Genomic DNA, 16,910 nt, shown 5'->3' on the forward strand with positions numbered 1-16,910 from the left:
GAGTATCGATCCAGAGGCCGTGAGTTCAAGTCTCACCCAAGACAGTAATTTTTCCACTTTTAAATTTATTCTAAGCGTAAGTTGATATTATTTTGAGCATTTAAACAAGTCACATACCTATGTGAAGTAAACAAAACCTATTACGCCATAAATTTTGTAATGATAATACATATATTACAAAATGAATTCAAAAACCTTTTCTACGGAACTTCAGAAGCCAAATGCATTTCACATATTTAAGTAAACTTGACACTTTCAATTTACTCAGCAAGATTGAAAACCTCTTTCGAAAACACTTCCATTTAAAACGCCAACAACATGTATGGAATGTAACTATTGGCTCCAATGGCCTCTTTGTATTTACTAACAGCAACTTAACTGGCTATTTTTAGGCGTTATTTCTTTGAAATAAGGTTTAGAATCGGTCAGTGAACTAATCGACAATTTGCTGATGAGTGAGTCATGGATAACGGAGTTTCAAGGTCCAGGGTAGGGCTTTAGGCAACTGAGGATCTTTGTCTGTTTTGTACCTTTGTGTATTTGAAGAATGTGTGAATGTTGAATAGTTGTTAGGTCACCTTGTTCGTGAATCAAGGTTGATGTTTGTTTACTTAATGATTACTATTATTAGTGCCGATCAAACAATAAAATGTTTAATAAAGCGATTTTGTGAGGAATTAATACCTACATGACTGTTATTGTTAATTTGACCATTATAATAATATATTTTTCTCGCACGACTTCGTTAATATGCATATTTAAAAATACAAGATAAAGGTTTTGTACCATACCATACATTTTAATATTGTGTCTGCGCTGCGAGAGGCGCGGTATAAGTAAACTAAAAACCGGACAAGTGCGAGTCGGACTAGCCCACCGAGGGTTCCGTACTTTTTAGTGTTTGTTGTTATAGCAGCAACAGAAATACATCATCTGTGAAAATTTCAACTGCCTAGCTATCACGGTTCATGAGATACAGCCTGGTGACAGACGGACGGACGGACGCACGGACAGCGGAGTCTTAGTAATAGGGTCCCGTTTTTGCCCTTTGGGTACGGAACCCTAACAATACAAAAAGGAATAAGTACCTATCCAGTTCTATATTGCGTACATATTTAAAAACAGCACGCTTATATATATACGTATGCTTTTATAGTGACATCAAGTATGCCATGGTCAAAAACACTTGACTTAAATTTTAAGACGCATAATTCCTTAATACATTCATACGAAATTCGAGGAACAAACAAAGAGCATTTGATAAAGGTCGAGATAGCCTATCAGAGTAAACTAGATGAGATAAGAGAGAAAGGAAAGGGCGGTGTATGGATGTGTTTAACATTGAGTTATTCGTAGAAACACATAGATAGGCACTTTTAGAAATATTTACCTCCTAATTCTAAACGTGGTTTTACTTATGTACTTAGACTACACTGTCCTAAATGGATTAAAACAATCATATTCATCAGAAATAACTCAGTATACCACTTACGTTAATAGTACTTGCAAGACTATGGGTAGATTAAACGATGTACATCATAGTACCTAGTACATAGTACCATCACGCTCAGCGATTGTTGCGCCATTTATAGTTCGTTTTTTTAGCATTAGAAAGAACTTGAAAGAAGGTAAGCGATCTTGACATGTCTTTTAATTGAAAAACGCTTTTTAAAAATCAGTAACTATTACTTATGAAAGCAGAAGAATATAAATGTTCGTATTAGATTCATAATTGTTACATATTTGCCGTAACTTATTTTTAAAATGTGTTTTTCAATTAAAAGACACATCAAGATTGTTTACCTTATTTCTAATGCTAAAAAACACGAACTATAGGGTCCTAGCTAAATTGGTTGTTAAATACTTACGCTATAGAATTTCCAATTTAGCAAAATTCCTAAATGGCATAACAATCCCGCGTTGTGACTGTACATAATTACTCGTACATTATTAATTAGTGGAAAATATATTTAAAAACAGAAAAAAAAAATTCACTAAATTGACTAAATACTATTAAAAATTTTCGTATTCGAATAAGCTGTCTTATTCACTACATATGTTTCGGCACTGTGATAACGATAACAATATCGTTGTTTAAATAAAGGCAGATGTTTATTTACTTTCATTTTAGTTAATTTTCCACTCTTTTGGGTTGAAGGTTAATTATACCTCAGCTAACCAAGTTTAGGCTCTAATTAAATTTCACAACAACAGTGAATCGCGGCTTTGCAACATTTGACTAATTGTAAAGTTAGAGTCAAATTAATTCAAATTATTGCTAAAGATGTTTTTGCGCGATACGGCGAAAATAAACTATTACATATTTTATAAACTTTTAGCGATACTCGAACGAAACGTAGTTCCTTATTGAATAAATGGTAAGGTACTTAGTAAAAATCCCAATGTATCTTAACAGCAATGAAAACGCGACACTCTATTTAAAAAGTGACCCGACTTTGTTGCACTAGAATGTACGCATTTAAAAAAATACATATAACAGTCCATTAGTTATATGATATCACTTGATCCAATTATTATTACATAATTGAATCGAAAATATTCTTTACAGTACATATGGTCTTATTTTCCCGCACTAGTGCGTAAAATAGCACTTTTCGTGCGTATGTCAAAAGTTTAAAGGGCCATAATTATGTGCTGTAAAACGTTGTACGATACACGAGCGAATAGGTAATTCGCAACTCCTGTCGATTTAAAACACTCCCTTCGGACGTATTAATTTATCGCCACTCGTTTCGAATTTCCTCTTTTTCGTACTTGTATCGTAAATAACTATTTCTTTAAAGTCGATTAAAAGTATTAAGCAAACCTAATCGGGTTTGCCATCGGTGTCGCTAACTGTGGGAATAAAATAGGTATAACCAATAAAGGTTGTATTGGACTCAAAACTATATATTCGTCTCTATATAAAGGTATACAGACTGTATACCTTTTCTTCATCATTTGCTAGTCAAACTATGTATTTGCACGAAGTTCTTTTGGCACCAAAGACGTTGAATTCTAATAGTAAATTTAAATTCCATTTATGTAACATCGAACCAACGGTCTCTGGATTCAAACGCACCCTGAATACTTTAGAAGTTTTAGAACGTTACATCGTTTTCATATAACTTGATAGTTATATCACCAGTTTGTACTTTAAGAAGGACGCGCGGTTACGCAATTTTAGAAAATGGTTGTCAGTCAAAATATTACACATTGCATTGTTTAATAAAAGATTATGATAATAAAACATTGATAAGGTGAAGGTGCAATTATTCATTAATCTCTTGACACATTTAGATTAAGTCTAAATAGATAAAAGTATAAATAATAACAACAACAAGTCTTTGTTTTGCCAGACATGTTACCTTTTGACATCGTTTCCTTTTAGGTTAAATGGTTATGGAATAATAAATTATCATTACGTTGGATATAAACATCGATAATATCGCTATTGTTCTTTTAGTGTGGCATTATATCGATTAATTGTATTTATTACCTGTTTACAAATGGATCTCCAACGGACCAGATATAATTGATTTACCAGAGTCTCGCCGAACTGGTGTGGGGTTAGGGTTACCAAAATTTGGAATTTCCTGACAAAATTCCTGATTTGCGAATATTTTTCCTGACGCTCACATCGGCGACGGGGGGGGGGGGGGGGGGGGGGCTAGCCGTAAGCGATATCTATGTATGTTTGATACATTGTTTAAATTTGATTTATATTGGATTTATATGTACCTAAGTAAATTTCAATAACATACCTTTTTCAGTACATAATAAAAAAAATCTGTTAATTCACAAAAAATCCTGACATTTTCGTATTCCGGCCGCATTCCTGACAAACGGCCAAAATTCCTGACATGTCAGGAAAATTCCTGACGTCTGGTAACCCTATGTGGGGTAGGCCTTTTTGTAGTCCTAGTCTGCAGTCAATCTATTTAAGATATACCTCATTCGATGCTTTTTATTTCTATCTGAGACCTAAATAATTCATGCTATAGCATGCTTAAATACTTGTAAAATGGGTAACTAGTAACTGTCTTTGTGCGTAGTAACTGCTGGCTAACCTTATTTCGTTTGTTTTTGATCTAAATTCATGACCTGCATATGAAAGCAAATGTTTAAGGCACCATTATTTAATCAAAATGCCAACGTTGTACCTACCTATGTTCAAGAAATGTTTGAAACCTCAAGGAAGCTACAATGTTGAAATAATTAATAATAATAACGGAGTTGAAACAGTCGCCGTGGTCGAAACCGGCCGGAGAGTATATATGTCGCAGTCAAAAGTGTGAACTGGTCAAAAGAACTTTTAACCGACAAAAACAGGCAAAACTGCTTGTTTTGACTGAGCATGTTGGTCAAAAGTAGTTTTACCTGAAAATCATTGGTTAATAGTAATTGTGATTGTTACTATCAGTCAAAAGTACTCCCAGAAATAGGTAGGTTAGGGTTATTTTTTTTTGCTACGCCCAAAAAACGAAACTGTTCCCAGAGATAGGTAGGTTAGGATTTTTTTTTTTTGCTACGCCCTAAAAACGAAACTGCTACCAGAAATAGGTATGATTTTCAGGTAAAACTACTTTTGACCAACATGCTCAGTCAAAAGCAGTTTTTCCTGTTTTGTCGGTTAAAAGTTCTTTTGACCAGTTCACACTTTTGACTGCAACATATATATATAATTAACCAAGCTTCTTGGATATTTTCATTGTTATTTAAAGTACAGTCACCTGCAATAATATATTACTCTTCGAAGGCCGCAAAAATATCTGACACGATCTTATTTGTAGAGCCATAAGAATGTGTCACATATTTTTGCGGCCTTGGAAGAGTAACATATTATTGCAGGTGACTGTACCAGATAATTTGTCCAAATGCTTAGGTACATGATAAAAATACTATAATCCATAATTTTTGTAATTTAAGTTTAACTTACTCGTATATCTGGGGAAGATGTAACCGTAGTAAACAAAAATATTTATTTTAACTCTCTCCAAACATGACGAACATGAGCCACCCGCATCATTCGAGATACTGTTCTAAAATAGGATTAGGGACATAAACAAACCCCTATGATAATAATGGCATGTAGTGACAACATGGGGAACGTCTGGGGTATACTTAATGTAATACTAGTTTCGTAAGTCCCAATGTACTTTTAAAAGGACAAATTTAATTAGTTTATTTTTTTATTTTTTATGTAGGTAATGGAACATGGTTCCAAAATAAAACTGCAAAAATGACTGGGATATAGGAGATTATAGTTTTTATTCATGAAATATACGATCATTATTTACATTAAATGTTCGTACCTACGAGTATGTAAGGATTATATGCAATGAGGTAAGAAAAAATAGTCATATAATAAAATAAAACAAAATGCTTTTCATTCTATAAACGTGCCTACATAGAATGATACGTAGAATAAATTTTTGAGTGTTAATATATTAACATGCATAACATGCTCAATAGCTAACGTTATTTGCTCATTACATTTCTAGTAATTTTTTTCACGACAGGTGGTCGAAGTCGAAATTAATGTTTCGCTGTGAATTGAATTCAAGATTAAACCAGTACTTTTTTTCATTTTACATTGTTTATCGATAAAATACCTATTATGTTATCTTAATTAACTATTCATGATGCCGTACACATAAAAAAACTAACTTAGAGACCTTTCCGAGTGCACACTGGCACTAACAATGTTAAAAACGGTCAAAACTCATGAAAAACCTTAATTTGGCAATAACTCGAAAACCGTGCCACTTTTACTGGGGTCATGTTAAGTTGGTTTGGGTCCTTTTGGCCTGGTCTACCTCCAGTGTCACTGTGACGTGTCACTTATGGGACACCCTGTATATATTACTAGATAGTTTGTAAGACAAGAAAGGCAAATCATACAAGTAGGTAGGTACTCAATTCGAACGGAAGAATTTCTACTTCCGAAAACACGACGCACAAAATGTCACGGTCGAAAATAAGTCTCTGATCGACCTTAGCGATCTGATGCAATCATAATAAACACAGATTTAGCTTCTAACTTGTCCTGCCTATTGCTGAAAATACCAAACCTACGTCGGTAATGGATGTTAGTCAAATTAGTCCAAATAACATAGCCAGAAATAAGGTTTCAGAGCCACAAAAATTAAAAAAGTTTCTGGAAACTTTCATGAGAAAATTCTCATGCAAGCTCCTGTTGTTGACGACTGTTTCATTTAACATTTACGTCACTTATTGGCGTCTATTTTAAGAGGGAAGTACCCATAGCTACTGACAAAAAGTACTTTTTTTTCATACAATTTCCATTTAGGGAGAAAACGTTTTCCACTAACTAAATCTTAACATATCGCTTTGATTTTGATGTCGATCGCTTCAGCATAATATATTCTAGGTTTATAGGTATCGCTTTAAAAAAAAAATTGTATTGCAAATTATGAAATTAGGAAAACCTATAAACCTAGTTTTTCATTGTGTCAATTGAATACTAAAAATCATGGAGAATGGAAAATATTTGAAGTGGAAAACGTTTTCTCTTTTTGTATGGACGATCACGTGCTACTTCCCTCTTAAGTGTCATAGAAATCGAAACTAGCTGTAAGAACGTGCAGAAAAAAACATTGAGAAATTTTCATGGGAACTTTGCAATTGTTGATAATTTTCTTTGGCACTTTGCTAGTCAGAGAGATAAGGAGCCCATCCATTACTTTTGGGAATCGAAGCAACAACAGTTTTTTCTGTGTAGGTATGCATCTCTAAATTTTGTTTTTCTGTATGTATACGATCCTAAATATGTTACGACATCTCTTATGTAACCGAGATGGCATTAACATTCGAAACACCCGCACAAAACCATTCATGTGTACACTATGAGGGTAATTTCTTATCTTGTCGTGTTCCTGGCCGTTATGATGCAACACTGACATCTGCTTTTGGCGAATCAACTGTAACAAAATGGGGGCCATCTCTTCCAAGGATAGTAGCGTCATGAAAATTGGCAGCTGTATGTATTTCTGATGACAATACAATAATATGGTACTGTTGAACTGATCTGATGATGGAGACAGGAGGTGGCCATAGGAACTCTGTGATGAAACAACGCAACCTAATTGTGTTAGGGGTTTTTAGAATTGTCTCGATGAGTATTAGTTGTCTGTCGTAAGAAAAGTACAGTCAGCGATAAAAGCTTGTACCAAAAATGAAATTTATGCCAAAAACTTATTTACTTGATCGTCATCAAACTTGTTTATTATTGTGTTCTTTACTTCTAACCTATTCGATTGCTTAACCTAAGATGTTTGCTTTGTTCCCACCTTGAAGTTGGCTTAATCGTTGACTGTAAGTTCCATGGTCATTTTTATAGTTAGTAAACTATTTTTAATTGGAACAGCATTTCTTTTCATTCGATTTCAAGACAATAGAATTTCAACCATATGAATCAGTAGGTACTCCTAAAACTTAACTCAAATTATACAATATACCTAACTGTCACATTGCATTTTTTATATTTTAACCTAAATGGGCAAGTTAGGGAAGGAAAATCTTCTAAAATTATATGTATAATTGTAAACATGCGCTTTTACCATTTTAGTATGCTCAAAACGTCCGCAGTCCGCACCATATGTATAATATAACATTATACCATCGTCCATACTAATAAATGATAAATCGTGAATCTTATTACAAGTACATAAGGTTCACAAATGGTCAGTTAAGAGTGTTGCTGTAAGTAGGTACTACAGGAAGTACAAATAGCAAACTTAGGCCTTTACGCAACGAGTGAGTTTCCTAAATAATAGGATTGCCTAACGCAGTACAAATGACTAATTAGTGGCGGTTTTTAGTAATATATACCATTTGCAAATCCTTTCATGGATTAGGCACAAGGAAAACGTTTTCACATTTCGCGTTTCGTAACTTTCAGTTGTAAGCGCTCTATTGTCTCTAAGGGGCCCACTGATTAACAGTCCGCCGGACGGTATCGGCCTGTCAGTTAGAACAAAATTTTGACAGTCCCGAACAACTGACAGGCCGATACCGTGCGGCGGACTGTTAATCAGTGGGCCCCTTTAGTAAACTGACGCACATGCATGCCGCTGCGTCGAATGAAAATGCTTTATAAATTATAAATTTAATTAATTTCGCTTTGACTTTTGATAAATGGAAGTACCTATTAGGAATTATAGAAATTACACGTTTGCAGAGACACGCGTAGGTGCTTATTGATCTCGTAATTTCATTTCGATATGCAGATGGTTAGCAAGACGTTTAATCATTCATTTGACTCTTTCTGATAGCAATAATAAGTACTATAATGTCTATATTAATTATCGATTCAATTTTAATTTATTTTTGGTTTAATCAAACTTGTTTGTTTCAGGTTTTAATGAGTTTCCACGTCCAGTTATAGCCCGGTGACTGACAAAGGTGAGCTCCAATTTAAGTCCAAGTAGGCAATTAATTAATAGTTAAAAATGCCTTTCAAATCAACTACTATAATTGGAATGTAACTTCCTTTGCTGGCATAGTTTCATCATGACTCAATGTCTCATATAATTCTTCCTTGACATCTCATTCATATTTCGCACAATAAAATAAGAAGTCACAATTAATACTCCATGACCTGGTTGTGCATGTTTTAGTATAATAATGGTCATGTTTTTAAGGTACCATTCGAATTCAGACTACACGATCGATGTTGCTGCTCAGTTTTTTGACATTTGCTGCACCAATGCAGTCGGTAGTAATGTCGGGCTGCAATTCTGCTGCAGTAATGCTGATGTAGTCTGAATTAGAACGGTGCTTTTAGTTTTGCTGCGTAAACGTTTTGACGACCGCTGTGGCGTAGTATAGCGGGTAGTGACCCTGCCTGTGAAGCCGATGGTCCTGGGTTCGAATCCCGGTAAGGGCATTTATTTGTGTGATTAGCACAAATATTTGTTCCTGAGTCATGGATGTTTTCTATGTATATAAGTATTTCTATATAATTATATATTATATATATCGTCGTCTAGTACCCTCAACACAAGCCTTATTGAGCTTTCCGTGGGACTAGATTGATCTGTGTAAAATTGTCCTATAATATTTATTTATTATTTATTTATTTATATTAAATGCTGAAGTGTTGATACGGGCAATGTCACTGTCGATTTTCTTGTTAAATTGATCAATGAAATAAATTAATGTAAAATGACGCTTACGCTTAACATTCTAGATCTGTGATAAATTGAATTGAACGTTCTCTTTGAGTAATACCGCAACGACATCAACGCAATTTATCAAGGAAATTGACAAGCGGCCCGATTCGAACTTTAATATACGTCAGTTAATAGATCTAGAAACGATGGATTAGATATGTAAGTGTCAAATGTGACGTTTCTTCAAACAAAAACGTCACTTTTGACACTAACACATCTAATCCATATCGTTTCTTGATATATTAATTGACGTATCTTAAAGTACGAATCGGGCAGAATGGCGTTAACCGCGTCAATACAATACCGAAGCAGTAACGCTGCGTGCTGTCTGCAGTCGCCATCCAAACGACACATTTAGTACAATAATGGTAGGCGACGTTCGGAACGGCTGATAAGCCATTGTGTATGGCAACTAGAGCAGAGGAAACGGTCCAGTGTCACGTAGGAGCGTCGTGGTTTCCGTTTACAGCTATTTACAGTTCTCTGTTTTCATGAAGCTGAGGGCCTACCGCGAAACACGTTCGACGTGTTGCCTCTGTATCGCACTTGTAAATATGTACGTAAGTGTGACAGGGAGGTAACACGACGAACGTGGCTTACCCTCTGAAACCCATGTTTAAGTTCAAACTCGTCGAAACCATTACCATCGCCCACGCTGTTAAATGTCCATCAGTAAACCTTATTACAAAAGGCATAAGGCACCGATGGACAGTTAAGAGTGTTGCTGTTTGTACAATAAGCAGTGGCGGATTTGTAGTCTTTGCCGTCCTAGGCCCCAGGCCCTATAGCTGCCCCTTTCGCAGCACCCATCACATTGACTACATTTTAAGTTATTTCTTGTTCTTCTTCTTCTTCATCGTGCCATATCCTAACGGATATCATAACGGATGTCGGCGATCACCATGCGAAAGTCCTCTCTATGTTCCGCCACTCTGCCCAGAGTGGTTGCGTCCGTAATACCTGCCAACTCCTTATATTATTGCACCATGATGTTCTGGGTCTTCCTCTACCTCTTTTTCCATCAATTTTTCCCTCAATAATGTTTTTTAGTACCGCATATTTGGTGTTGCTGTAGATATGTCCAAAATACCTATATATCTATACATATATATTTTCTTGTTATCATCAGCGAATTTTTTGGCACAATTGGCCGCACCTAATTTTTTGCCGCCCTAGGCCCGGGCCTACTGGGCCTTAGGGCAAATCCAGCACTGACAATAAGAGTGTTTTCACATTGTCCGATCCGATATGGATGTCGGGTGTTATTTGGAGAAAAACAGCTGCTAGAAAATCCACTATGGCATCAAGTCCTTTTATTTTTGCATGAACGCTTTCTTTTGAACAACACTAATTAAATGTATAAAAATATATAATAAGGAACTTTTTTACATTGTTTCTTTGTAGTCAATAATATTACTATTGTCTCCTGGCAGTCCTGGCTGATGGACAGAACTATAGCAAGAAATATTTGATCCATTTCTCTTCATTGCACTGATCTTAGATATTGAATTTATAATTTTTGCGTAAACTGTAATATCGCTTTAGCGTGAAAACCTTCAATTTCCAAAAAATATCATATTCACCACGAAATAACGGTTTATTTATTTGTAAAATATAAAATCTTATGTTCAGTTAACACGATATTATTACACAATGCTGTTTATGTTGAGTAATAGTTTTATAATATGCAAAATAGGCCTTCTAAACCAATTTCGGCTGATCTAGGTAACGTTTTGGGGCCAGTAGTGTTCCTATTTGACTTTAAAAATAGCCATCGCGTAATGTTAGCTCGGTTACATCCTGCTAGATGCGATTATAATGGTCGCAAAAAATTACGAAAATTGTGGTGCTCTTCGGAAAGTTGGCGAAATACTAACCGGACATTAAGTAGAGGTTTTAAAACCGAAGTCATCTAAAGGAATATATAAAAAGTCCCGTTATAAAAATACTGACAAACAGCAAACACAATACAATACAAATACTCGTTATAGCAGACCTCAATAAAAGAAAACAGAAACACAATAAAACCCTACAAACACCCTAAACGTTTGAAGCCAGGACCCTAAAATTTATGACTTTTTGTTTTAGTTTGAGGATAGATAAAGCAATATTAAAACCCGTAGTGCAAACAATTGTAGCCGCATAACAGTGCCATAACTGTTTTATGACACTGCTACAGATGTAGTACATAATTGTTTTCCATCGTACTTTCTCGGAAACTTACGAACGTGTCTTGCTATTTTAGTCAGTCTCGGTACAAAAAGTACTGAGGTTGACTGAAGTAACATGACAAATACGAACGTTTCCGAGAAAATATGATGGAAAATAATTATGCACTACAACTGCAAGGACCTTCGTACTTCAACTGTCAAATTTATGGCTTCAAAATTCGTATGTTTACTTATTTTATCTTTGTATTCCTTTGTTGACTTGATATAAGTACCAGAACCTACACATTAGTCACAGTGCCAGTGTTACGAAGATCCATTACAGCATATGACGGACAAAGAAATGTTGCAACACGGCACGTGCGAGTGCAACAAAGCCTTTCAAGTGCGCTAAGTAGATTGAGCCGGTTGATATCTTACATTATTGGATTTTAAGTCAGGGGTTGCCATTTAGAAGAAGCATGGTATGGGCATGTAATGCGGAAATGAGAATGTTGAGATGGATGTGTGGAGTGACGAGAAAGGATCGGATTAAGAATGAGTATATAAGAGGAAGTTTGAAAGTAGCACCAGTAACGGAGAAGATGAGGAGTAGTAGGTTAGCGTGGTATGGGCATGTAATGAGGAGGGATGAATGCCATATAAGCAAAAGAATGTTAGGGCTGAATGTTGATGGATGGAGAGCGGCTCGTAGACCCAAAAAACGATGGATGGATTGTGTGAAAGAGGATATGAGAAAGAAAAGAGTGAGTGCTCAGGTGACGAAAGATAGAGGAGAATGGAAGAGAAAAACATGTTGTGCCGACCCCACATAACGCGAGATAAGGACAGGAAGAAGAAGAAGGTTGCCATTTAGAAGAAGAAAAATAATTCCAGTATGATCAGCATTGGAAATCTTTTTTTCGAGGTATTAGAGTAAGTCTAAGCTAACTCTGTACCGTGAATGTATGAAAGGGCCACTATAAATAAAATATTTGCATGATGCATTTGATATTTAGATATTGTGACAGGAGGTGTGACGAGGACACTTTGTCAATGAAATCTGTATTAGGGCTATTTCTTGAGTTTCGGTTGAGGTCAAATTGGCTACACTTATGGAAAACTAGTGACAATGCAATGTTATGATAAAATCTAGTATCGATATCGATTTTGATCTGATGATAGAGGCTGAAGGTGAAGGTTGCCAGCGGCAATATGCTCGTATATTATGTAAAAAAAAGCAACCAAATTGCAATATACCGCTTATGCATAGCTGTGGACGTTTTCCTACTCGAATAATGTACCTATATATGCGTAATAAACTTAAGGATGATGAATTAATGAATAATGTGTATAAAGGCAAGATTGTACCAATGTACTTTTCAAATTATATACGAGTAGATAAAAGTTACTTAATGACAGACAATACGTTAATTTTGTTGGTAATCCTACTAATTAATCTAATTATTACAAGCATAATGATAATAACCGCATTAAACCCAAGAGAGCATTAAAATAATCCACAAAATTTACTAATTACTAATTTCGATGCAACATATTACATCACATTTAATTAAAATTTATTTTAAACTATAATTAATGTACATTCGTAGCTGAACGTAAAAGGAATGATTTTTGTAATGAGCGAAAAACGAAAGTTTAGCCGCAATTAGTTTTAAATCAGTTTAATTTTGGATTTATTACGTAATTTATGTGTATTATATTCTGGACCTAAAGTGATATTGAATACATTTTGCTGTGCAAGAGATTTTACTCTTAATAAGCGCTATTTTGAATTGGTAAATAAAGTTTGACAAGAGTCGTTTGTTAGTAGAGCACAGGCAGGGGGGAATCATATTGTCTTTTTCTTATGCTAGTATTATAACTCCAAAAAGAGAGATGAGTATAGTTTTTTTTATTCTATTGTTACTGACAAAACTTGATTGCCAGAGAAAGACCATTTAATGGTCGTCGATAGTTAGGAACATCTCGGGGAAATAGAAAGTGAATCTTTGCTTAGTAATGGTAAGCACACAGGTGACAAATTCACAATAATTACTCAACGTTTGATTTACAATCACCTCAGTCACCTGCAAAAGAAGCATTCCACGAACGCATTTTATTTGTGTGTTACATTTTTTTCATCGGTTTAACCTTCGTAAGTTCCCGCGTACTTGTGCTAGTACAAATTAAATTCGAGTATAGTTTTATATAAATAAAATGAAGGTTTAAATTCAGAAGCGTAAAAGCCTTAAGTCTTACGAAATTAAGTCAATGATTATTCTTTGACCCATTTTTCTATTGTGTCAGAAAAACTCTTATACTTTCTGCAGAACATCACATTTAAGTATACTGGAACGGCGGTAGAGTTAGTTATTTTAAACGTCAAACTTCTATGAAATTATGACGTATAAATAACACTTGCACTGCATGGGCTATCAAAATGGCTGCAGACTTATCTTGGTCTAACTCTAACAGATCTAATTTCGTAGAATGCTTCAAAATATCTATCTAGGTCTCAGTATCTCAGTCTCGGTTGAGATTTGAGATGCATGAAATGCGAATGTATTTACAGCTCATTTCATACTGCCTTGCTTTTAAAAACTTGTCAGTTTAAGTACGCATCAGACATTTTAAATGCGTGCACATTTAATTGTAATTGCTCTGGTTTAAGATCTGCTTTTACTTTAATTTGCCTGTACGCGTTTCACATCACCGTACTTGGTGTAAATGTACGCTTAAATCCCGTTTCAATGATCGTATCAAGTGAAATGCAACTGCATTGTGCTATTTATTGCTAGTCGGTTAGAGCGTAAGTACAGGGTGAACGCTAAGTTTTAAATAAATTAGGCACCTGTCTAAAAAAATGCATTGTAATCTTCAGTTATAAATATGTATTTTTATCTCCAGACTGAATGCAAAGACTGCAAAGAGTGATCTAATAGAATTAGTCCTAGAAAAGTCTGCAGCGACTACCTATGATAGCACACGCAGTGCAAGTGTTATTTTAAACGTCAAACTTCTATGAAATTATGACGTATATTAAATGACACTTGCATTGCGTATGGTATCAAAATCGCTGCAGAATTTTCTTGATCTAACTCTAGACATAGTATTCTTAAGCGTGTAATGTAAATAATGAGATAAAGTTTAACGCAGTAGCCATCGCTAATCTCTACATTGCGTCACGCTTGCGGTTAATGGTCAACATTGTCGTCAACAATAATTTAATTCAAGTTCAGATCAAGTTCATATCAATCAACATTCAAAACAAGCAAATTAGATCTGATCTGTTATTTAATGGTTACTAAAATTTAAAATGACATAACAGGCTAATTCGAACGTGCACCTAACATCAACCGATTACCGATTTATAATGATATAGATATCATATTTATTACTTATCTGTTAGTTGTCATTTGAATTGGTCTGATAAGCTATGTATTTATTCCCCCCGAAATTGAACCTTCGGCCGAAACGCGATTTTTATGCCGAAACCTGCCGATTCGGTCGGACAATTACCGAAAATACCTACAGGTTCGGCGCGGCCGAAAGGTCTGGCAGTTTTTTGGCCGAAACCGAACTTTAGGCCGAAACTTGATTTTTATGACAAAACTGAAACTTCAATCGACAGACAAAATTTAATATTAGGTAATTATCTAATTATTGACAATAATACTCGTAAAATGTGAAGAGAAATGTTTTATGTGCGTATATTATGCACTGGACAAATAGTGACTTGAAAAACCAAGTAGTAGCGACGAAGCGAGAGTGACATGACTTGCAAGATCAGTCAAGAAAGCTGTCGACATGTCCGATCGATCGGTAAGTAACGTGACATTTGCTATTGACAAAATCACGACGAATTAGCGATAGTCTGTCGGAATTATTGGTAATGAAAACTAAATTAATGACTGATGGTAATTTTAATCGGATTTGGCATTGATAAATTGTTTTGTGTATTACCGTGCGTTATTTTCAAATAAGACAAACTATCATAATTAAAGTACTTACCTGGTAAAATAAAGCACAAACTCTGAGTAGACCGTTAATCCGGGGTTAAATTTTACTGGGAAGTCCGGGTTTAACCGGTTAACCCCGAGTTAGTGGATAACCCTAGATGGCGCAAGTGGACCTAAGTCAGTACTAAGGGCCACTTGCTACTTGCTTGCAACTAACTTGGAGTTAACCGTTTAAACAGGGTTAAACTGTACGGGTAACTGTAGGGTTAAACGGTTAACTCCGAGCTAGCTAACCCTGGAACGTGCAAGTGGCACTAAGTCAAATAAGTAGGTATGTAATTTATTAAAACATAAATTCACCATAGTACGAAGAGAACTTTAATTATTAATATCGACCTAAAAAACCGGCCAAGTGCGAGTCAGACTCGCGCACGAAGGGTTCCGTACATTACCCAATTTTTAACAATGTATTTTTTATAATGGCTATTTTTTGGCTATTTCCTAACCCTAAAAATATGAATAAAAATATAAGCGGTGTCAGGATCCATCTACCTACATTTAAAATTGTTGAGTGTTGACCTAGTACCTACACGTAGGGAGCGATCCCATTAAATTCGCTTCGGTCACTGTCCTTTTCACAACACTAATTGTTTTTGCTATAAATCAAACCTTGTTAATTTAATAATAATATTTTCACCTGCCACGCCGAAGTATTGCAAAACATTGATTTGTTTCGGTATCAGTTTGACAGGAAGTTATAATTATAGGCGGCATACCTACATTTATACTACACATGCTACCAATTTGGTTAAACATTATTTGAGCTAAAATGTTTTGATTGATCATGTTTAAGAATCATTGTTCGCTACCGTTGGGTGTTTAGTCTTTCCTACCAAAGTATTTCTGCTTTCTTTTGTATTTCTGATTGCATGTGTTTTTAAAATATTGTCATTTTTGTAAGTTGGGATTCGCTGTAATTTTATTCCGGTAGGTTTCCGGTGGCTTCGTTGTCTAGGTATTACGCTTTTCGTTCATTCGAACCATTCTCTATTTTGGTTTCAGTGTCATTTCGATTTCTAGGTATCTAGCACGGAAATGCATACAATAGTGTTTGCTTAATTGACGTTTCCGAAGTTTTGCTAAATTTACTGATGAATGAACGGCACTTTGTAATGTTTCTTTACTCCATTAACAATTAGTTTTGTCATTGTTCTGCTGATGATGCAAAACATTTGCAATAACAATAGGAATACGTGAAGAAACAGTTTAGAGCTGATTCGATTACGATTAGACACAGTCAGAGACAATTAAGACCACGTGACCACTTTCTCTCTCATCTTAGCTCAGCGTTCCCTTTCCGACTTTTTCGTTTCGTGTCTGCAATACGGCCACTTGGGCACATTTTATTTAAAGGAAACTTAACTGTATTATTTTTAATTAACATTGAATCTCCAATATCATAAATTTTGAGATGGGGCCGTTGCAGGCAGGCGGCAGGCGGCGTTTTCTCCTCCATTTCTCAAGGTTTTTGACATCCGATGGACAGTAAATTACTTTATATTATAATCCGGCAGTTTACACAGCCGAAGGCCAGATTACGGAGC

The 16,910-nt window shown here is 35.3% G+C and overlaps 2 protein-coding genes across 2 annotated transcripts in view; one reads left to right on the top strand and one right to left on the bottom strand.

Moving 5' to 3' along the window:
* LOC134797338 (insulin receptor substrate 2) overlaps positions 1 to 16,910 on the bottom strand; it is a 394,635-nt gene that overhangs the window by 22,390 nt on the left and 355,335 nt on the right. The window lies entirely within an intron of this gene.
* Positions 1 to 16,910, top strand: part of LOC134797745 (SH2 domain-containing protein 4B-like) — a 60,903-nt gene that overhangs the window by 3,569 nt on the left and 40,424 nt on the right. The window contains exon 2 of the mRNA XM_063770104.1: positions 8,381 to 8,427. The gene's annotated coding sequence lies outside the window, so the exon portion shown is untranslated. The remainder of the gene's footprint in view (positions 1 to 8,380; positions 8,428 to 16,910) is intronic.

This window comes from Cydia splendana, chromosome 15 (assembly GCF_910591565.1).
Source record: "Cydia splendana chromosome 15, ilCydSple1.2, whole genome shotgun sequence".
Classification (NCBI taxonomy): Eukaryota; Metazoa; Arthropoda; class Insecta; order Lepidoptera; family Tortricidae; genus Cydia; species Cydia splendana.